We start from the raw sequence: 8,228 nt of genomic DNA, 5'->3' as shown, positions 1-8,228 counted from the left end.
TTTGATATTGATATTGATATTGATATACCTTTATTAGTCCCACAAGGGGAAATTTCATTTTTCATTTTGACATAATGTATTAACACAATTGATCTAAAATCAGACAAAAAACATAGTAGAAAAAGTTATATATGATTCAATATACATGTTTATTGAATCATATTTTATAACTTTAAATGCAAATATAAATTGTCAATTTTAAAATCCTATGCACAAGTTTTGCAAACAACAAAGTTATTTGCACCCATTTACCTTTTACCCTCTTTTTTTAAATAACTATTTACATAACCATCAGGTGTTCTCCATTAAATAAGATGCCACACAAACTATTTGTGCCACTCCAAAAAAATAATTTCTGTCCACTATAAAGGAGAACATCACAGCCTGATATCTGCAGGTCTGACAGCAGCAGGTGTATCACTCCTCCTGTTTTTTACCTGGAGACAGCAGTCGCCTCATTGTTCTGACACACAACACAAAACTATCCACAACACTACACACTAACTACACACCCCAAACACGCTAAACATCACAAATCTCTCACATCTCAAATTTTGCTCTTTCTTTTTCTGCTGTCTTTCTTTCTCTCTCTGTCTCTGTCTCTCGCCATCACTCCTAAAACTTCCCCCTCTTCCTAAACAATCAAATGTCTTGGTGCCATATCATTTTTGATTGGAGAGTGCTTGCTAGCGCTGTCCTTAGACAGTAAACGTGACGGAAGCATTCAGGAATAAACACCATGTATATATTGTTTATCATGACTCTGGTTTTACGTGGCCTCTCAGCACAATTTAAAAACTGGTATATATCACATTATTGCTTTGTCATCTTGAAGTGGTCATGTGATTGGCTTACCACGACTACTTTATTCTTCCTCAGTCAAACAGCAGCACTCATGCGATTGTTTTGCTCCCTTAGCTTCAGGTGTTGTGGGAAAACGTGATCGTCGGGGAGAAAGTGATTGTTGCCTGTGGGAGCGCGCGCAGCGGCTTAAAGCTGTAGCGTCCAGATTACTTACAGCTACTTCCATGCAACTGATATAAGATGCGGTAAGCTGAAGACAGCTTCAACTGTCTGTTTGTTAAAAAATAGTAACGGACCGCGTTTTCTTGTTAGTAAAGGTAACGGCGTTGTAACGATAGAAATAGTAATTAGTTAGATTACTCGTTACTGAAAAAAGTAACACCGTTACTGAAAAAAGTAACACCGTTACTGAAAAAAGTAACACCGTTACTGAAAAACAGTAACACCGTTACTAACGCCGTTAGTAATGGCGTTATTCCCATTACTGATAATCACGTATTTACCGACTGCAAATTAACATCTGAACAAAGCCAGCTTCAGTTCAGTTTCAAATATCCTGAAAAAACCCAGACTCTATCAAGGACATCATTTGTTTTCTATTATCTTGAGTTATTAGAACCTAAAGGGTAATGGTGTTTCTTCTAAAAACATATTCTGTGCCATGAGTGTAGTAATATACAAGCTTTCACAACTTGAAGAGAACGGAAATGTCTCACGCTTTTGCTTAGTTAGGTCTAAGTATAACTCTGAGACATTTTTCTCAGAGTAGACATTTAAGGCTGCTTTTTTAGTTCTGTGAAGCCTCAGCTATTAATTTTTTGTCCTTACCTCACGTTGAGACTTTATTTTGGCCCTGATAAGTTGTTAGTCAGGCTGCCATTCTTCAGCTGCATTAGGTAGTGAGCGAAAGCTTTTTCTTTTTTTTTTGCTTTGTTGAGTGCAGTTGCACTGGTCGTCCAGACAGTTAATGTGAGCGTGTGCAGGAGTCCATTTATCACAAGGCTGAGCAGTGCTTTCCTCTCTCAGGTCCATTAGGTCTTCAGTACTTAGAGAGTGTGGTATTGATGTCCAACAGTCTTTGTTCATCACCTGACTTATTGCTAAATGGATGGCTATTACATTAACCAGAAAGTTCATAATAGCTCCTCCTAACAGCTCTGTGAAGCATGCATTTTATTCATATATTTACAGCTGCCACATTTGTGACCTGTTCCTTTTCTTATTACGCCGCTCTGTTTAGAAAGAGATATCAAAAATAATGAATAGATATCTGTAATCTGTCTGTATCTTTGAAGTTAGCACTTTTTAAGTCTGTGCTGACAGAGAAATCCATCTGTGCAACACTGCTGTGAAACCACGTTTGAAGTTAGAGTCAGAAGAAATTCAGTTAAACCACAAACTAGCAAACTGTCAAGATGCAGCCAATGCAGTAATTTAGATGTGTTACAGAGGAAAGCATGTTACACAGAACAGCGTAATCGCTAAAATTTATTTATATGATGTCTGTGCTGTAAAATTTGTCAAATGTTGTCTGTTTAGCAGCAGTTATGACAAAATGTCATTGCATTAAGTGTAAATATAGTTATTACACATCACAGATGTTATTGTATCTCTCACATTTTCACCCCTCCTCCTCCGTTTCCTTTTTCTTCTTACTATTCTCTTATTCACCTTTCCTACCTGAGGTTGAAAATATCATTGAGTTTGAGGAAAAGTGAGCAGGAGAATTGATAACTTAGACTTAGGGAAGGGGGAAGGTGGTGGGCTGAGAATCCAAACAATCTTGATCAGTGTCCTTAACAATATTAATCTATGCGTCCACCGTGTTGAAACTACAATTTGCAGAAGATGGACACACTCCTCAATTCACCACAACTCCGCTGTTGGAATTTTGAGGAAGAATTTTAGGGAAGAATGAACATTTAAGACCAGATTTACTGATGTCCGCTGCTGTATTTACTAAAGAGTCACAGTGTCAGTTTTGTTACTGAAAGTTGCGAGCAGGAGTATTTTTGTAGCTGGCTGTGTAACATGTGTATTTGTAAGAGTTTCCCTTTCAAGAGGAGGATGTTTAAACGAGTCACGCAAATAATTGACAATGCCTGTAGGAGATCGTTTATTGCAAATTGCATGAAATCTAACAGATGTTACTGTAATCACAATGAGTATGCAATCTGCATTTTGCGTGGATGGCTCAAAGCTATGAAGGCAGTGCCAAAACCTTGGCTCCTGTGGCTAAAGACTATTTGTAGAGGTATTGGTTCAACAGTGCACGACACAAGGATAAAACCTTACAGATGGAATCTTGTTAAAAATTAAGACCATGATTCCATAACTTGTAGAAGAGTCTCATCAACCGTATGAAACCATTAGTGAAGACAATCAAAGTGTGGCCAGCGGGAGTAGATGCTGTACTCCAGGACTGGTTTAAAAACACGGACTGGGCTGGAGCATGTTTGCGTCTCAGGCCACCTGTGGCTCTCACATTCACATCGACTCTTACACATACTCAGTGCTGGAATACATCAACACCACAATTGACAATGTTACCACAGAAAAGCAGATTACAATGTACCCAATCAGAAAACATGGATGAACAAGAAAGTATGGCTTCTACTAAAGGCACGTAACAATGCCTTCAGATCAGGTGGTGTTCAGGCCTACAGTACGTCCAGGGCAGATCTGAAGAGGGGCATCAAGATGGCCAAGCACAGCTACAAGCTGAAGGTGGAGGAACCCTTTTCAAGTCTGACCCATGACACATGTGGCTGGGCACTCAGGCCATCTCTGACTATAAGGCCAGCAATGCCACACAGACAGCCATGAATGTGTCCTCCCTCAGTGAGTTAAATGAGTTTTACACTCATTTTAACAAGGACAACAAGGTAAAGTTTGCCAAAACCCTACCGTCTGATGACTCCTATACCCTCACTCTTACCATCATAGATGTCAATAACGCACTGAGCAGTATCAACGCTTGCAAGGCTGCTGGCCCTGATGGCATTCCTGTACGTGTGCTTCGGGCATTTGCTGAACAGCTTGCAGGGGTCTTTACAGACATGTTTAACCTGTCGCTTGCCCAGGCAGTAGTACGAGCATGCTTCAAGACCACCTCCATTGTGCCAGTGCCGAAACACTCATCACCAACGTGCCTGAACAACTATCACCCTGTAGCACTCACACCCATAGTTATGAAATGCTTTGAGCGACTGGCCCTGGTACACCTCAAAGCATCCCCCCCCACCCCCACACGCACGCACGCACTACATCCTCACCAATTTGCCTATCGAAGCAATAGGAGTACAGACAATGCTATATCCACGGAGCTTTACTGTGTACTCACACCTGGACAACAAGAATATTACAGTTACAATAATACAGTTATTCCCTCTAAACTGATCACTAAAAATATGGATCTTGGACTCTTGCAACTTTATCTGTAACTGGATCATGGATTTTTTGACCAATAGACCCCAGCATATTAGGTCAGGCCATAACTGCTTTACCACCATCACACTCAACACCGGCACTCCACAGGGCTGTGTGCTGAGCCCGTTTCTCTACTCCATTTTCACCTGTGACTGCAGCCTAGGTATAGATCAAACTCCATCATCAATTTTCTGGATAACACCACAGTGATTGGTCTCATCAATGACAACAATGAGTCTGACTACAGGGAAGAGGTAAAGCACCTAGCTGTATGGTGCACTGACAATAACCTGCTCCTGAATACCAGCAAAATCAAGGAGCTCATTGTGGAGGCAGAAGAGAGACACCCATGTCCCCATCTACATAAATGGCACGGCTGTTGAACGGACTTCCACCTTCAAGTTCTTGGGGACCCACATCTCTGAAAATCTGTCCTGGTCAACTAACATCTCCAGCCCAGTCAAGAAGGCCCATCAGTGCCTCTTTTTCTTAAGGACACTGAAGAAGAACCACCTGTCTACTGACATACTGGGTAACTTCTACCGCTGTGCAATAGAGAGCATCTTGACCAACTGTGTCACAGCCTGGTATGGGTATTGCTCTGTTGCTGACCGCGAAGCACTGCAGCGGGTGGTGAAAACTGCCCAACGCATCTCAGGGACTCCACTTCCTGCCATTGAGCATGTCCACAAGAAGACATGTGTACGCCGAGCACACATCATTCTCAGGGACTCCTCTCATCCTGCCAATCAACTCTTCCAGCTTGTCCCCTCCAGAAGGGCCCTGTAGAAGGTGCTACAACAGGTTAAAACTGGAACAGCTTCTTCCCCACAGCTGTCACCCTTGTGAACTCAGCCCTCCGCTGAACCTTTCCCCCACACTCACTTAACCACTCCTCCTCCCCCTTATCCCTCCCAGTGACCATGATCATAATTGTCATTCATTCTCAACATTCACTGTATGCTCACATTGGGGACTGCTATAGTTTAGGACACTGACATAGCATAGTCTCTGTTATAGTACGTACTTACACTTACACTGTTCACTATTGTAGTCTGTTCAGAGCACTACTCTTCCACTACTGTAGATATATTCATGGCTGTTAGGATGCCTGGGTCGTTGACCCAGGGTTTTTGAGTTTATTATATTATTTATACTTTCTAGTCTTTGGTTTCTTTGAGTTCTGTCTTATGGTTTATGTCTCTGTCTTCTTTAGTTGCTCTGTCTCCCCTATCACCTGCATCCCCTTGTCTAGTTCACGTCTCCGTGTATCCTTAGTTCCTATATCCCCGTGTTCAGTCAGTGTTTGTGTCTGCCCTGGTCCCACGTCTCTGTTCCCTCTGTGGTGCCTGCCTGTGAGTCTGTGTTATGTTTCCTATTTTACTTTGAAAGTCCATGTCTGATGTTAATGTGTCTGGTTTTGCTTCCCCTTGTCTCGTTAGGCCTGATTTGCCCCAGCTGTGTTTCCCTCCTGTTACCCATTCCCTGATTGCTCCTTCTGTGTATTTAAGCCCTGTGTTTCTCTGTGTCCGTGTCACGATCTACCGTTTTCCTAGCTGTGTGTTCTGTCATTCCTCCAGTTTAAGTTTGTTTTGAGTTTTTTCAGTTATGTTATATTTTGAGTACCAAATTAAAGCCTTTTTGAGTTCACGACTGTCTCCGGAGTCTGCACCTTGGGTCCTATTCCTGTCTGCACACAGCCACACCTAACAATGGCACTAGATCTCTTAACCACACATCGGCACATCTGAATATGTAGCACATCTGTATATTTGTTCATAGTACATCTGTATATCTGCCTGTCTGTATAGCAATATAGAACATCTGTATGCTGTACAGTTCAGCTGTATATCAGTACATCTGTACATTTGTCCATAGTACATCTGTATATTTGCTCTCTGTGTAGCAATACAAACCTCTGTATACTGAACTTATTTGTAGTGCTGTCAGCGTTAATCTTGTTAAAATGACATTAACACCATAACCAGATTAACGCGGCAAATATACGTTAGCGAGTTAGCGCGGATCGCCCTGTGCGTGGGGCTGCACGGCGTCAACGCGGTTAGCTCATTAACACATTAGCATCATGCAGCCCCACGCACGGGGTGACTCGCTAACGGAGATTTGCCGCGTTATTGTGGTTATGGTGTTAACGTTATTTTAACAAGATTAACACTGACAGCACTACCTATTTGTACATAACTGTTCCCACCTTTTATACTACCCTTACCTATATTTAATCTGCTCTTGTTGTATTTACTGCTCGTTGCACTTCTGATTAGATGTAAACTGTATTTCGTTACTCTGTATTTATACATGTGTAATGAATCCTAATCCTTATCCCTTTGATTCCATCTGTACCTTTTTTATTAATTTTTTATTTTATTTTATTTTAATACATCTAAATAGGCCATAGGTATGAATGGTTGTCTGTGTTGGCCCTGCAGCAGGCGTATTCTCGCCCTATTACAGCTGGGATGGGCTCCAGCCCCCCTGCAACCCTGAACTGGACACGCGGAAGAGAATGGATGGCATATAGACTGTAGGTCCCTTGAGTGAACCCATCACCATGTTATACTCATGAATTGGACCACATCCATCTTTAAACTTGGCCTTGTTGCTAAGAGGAACAAATTAGATATATTTATTCATCCCTATTGGGAAACTACAATAACGGGGCAGCTACCATGCAGGATCCATGGATGCAACAAACTGGCCAAGGCCACAATAACCTAGCATGTCTTTGATGTCAACTTTACACCTGTAAATTGTATTTTTCACATTACTGACAAAACCTTACCACACAGTGTGCAGCTTGTGGGCCGTGCAATTGCACATTTAAGATTTTAAACCAGTAAGTAACATGACATGGAAGCTATATAATTTTATGCAAGGTACTTATATTCAACACAATTAGGTATTCCCTCTGTGGACAACTCAAACAAATTTCACGAAGGTTACTGACATTTTAAACTAGTAAAAAGCTTATGCCATCATTATTAGCTCAGTGCAATAATGAGCCACAGTTTTAAGTAGCTTCAAAAACTAGATTCAAAATCAGTTTGGTATACACTTTAAATAGGTTTTTATATTTATGTAAAAAGAAAATTAAATGTTAAATTTCTGAAATCCTGAAAGAGCTTAGCTGGTGAGAAAATACCAAGGAGCGACATGCCATTGTTTAGTCGGCTCAAAATGCATTTCAAATCAATGTCTCTGTCATCACGACTGTTTATTTTTATTAATTTCCCATAAACCTACGTGCTATTACCTTAAGAGCATATTTAAAACCACATTATGTCTGAAATGTTCCACTGGAAGCCTCAGGTACCATCATCGTTTCTTTCTAGCGCAAGGCAGACAACATCAGTGTTGCATAATAATATTATCTCAAATAAATGCTCTGTTGGATCAATATTTTGCATCCACCAGACATCTAGGAGTTCCAGCAGACAGCTAGGTGAAGCCTTACAGTATTAAACAGTTTTTTTTATTTATTTATTTTTTTAGATTTTTCTGTGTCTGTGTGCCACCAGAGCAACAGACTCAAAATTAAATACACTTCTCCTGCGGGCTATTACCAGTATGGTTTCAGCTGACGCCTTCCAAGATAGAGAAGAAATAGTGCGTTATGTGTTGCTTCCTGTTAATCAATAAAATGTCTCTTTAGCTAGCAATAAGCTTTGTAAGATGCATAGTAAGTGTACAGGAAACCACTATAGCTTTTCTAATTAACTCCAGACGGACATCATACCACAGAATCCTGTTGTGCATCCCGGTGATGGATGAAAAACTTGCATGCCAGTATATGCAGTTTACCTGTCTTCAGAGCTAATCTCTCTAAGTATCTGGTTGTTCAGTGATGACGCGACGAATCCTACTTCCGGGTCTAAAGTAGTCTGTGTTTAATATGGCTTTTGTGTTGTTAACATGTTTAATGTTTTGTATTTTCTTCTATTTGATCTCAAAAAGCTCCTAAAACAGTCAGTGATCAC

The sequence above is a fragment of the Pundamilia nyererei genome, unplaced genomic scaffold (genome assembly GCF_000239375.1).
Source record: "Pundamilia nyererei isolate P.nyererei 1_Seehausen unplaced genomic scaffold, PunNye1.0 scaffold00002, whole genome shotgun sequence".
NCBI lineage: Eukaryota > Metazoa > Chordata > Actinopteri > Cichliformes > Cichlidae > Pundamilia > Pundamilia nyererei.
This window is presented reverse-complemented; position numbering follows the sequence as displayed.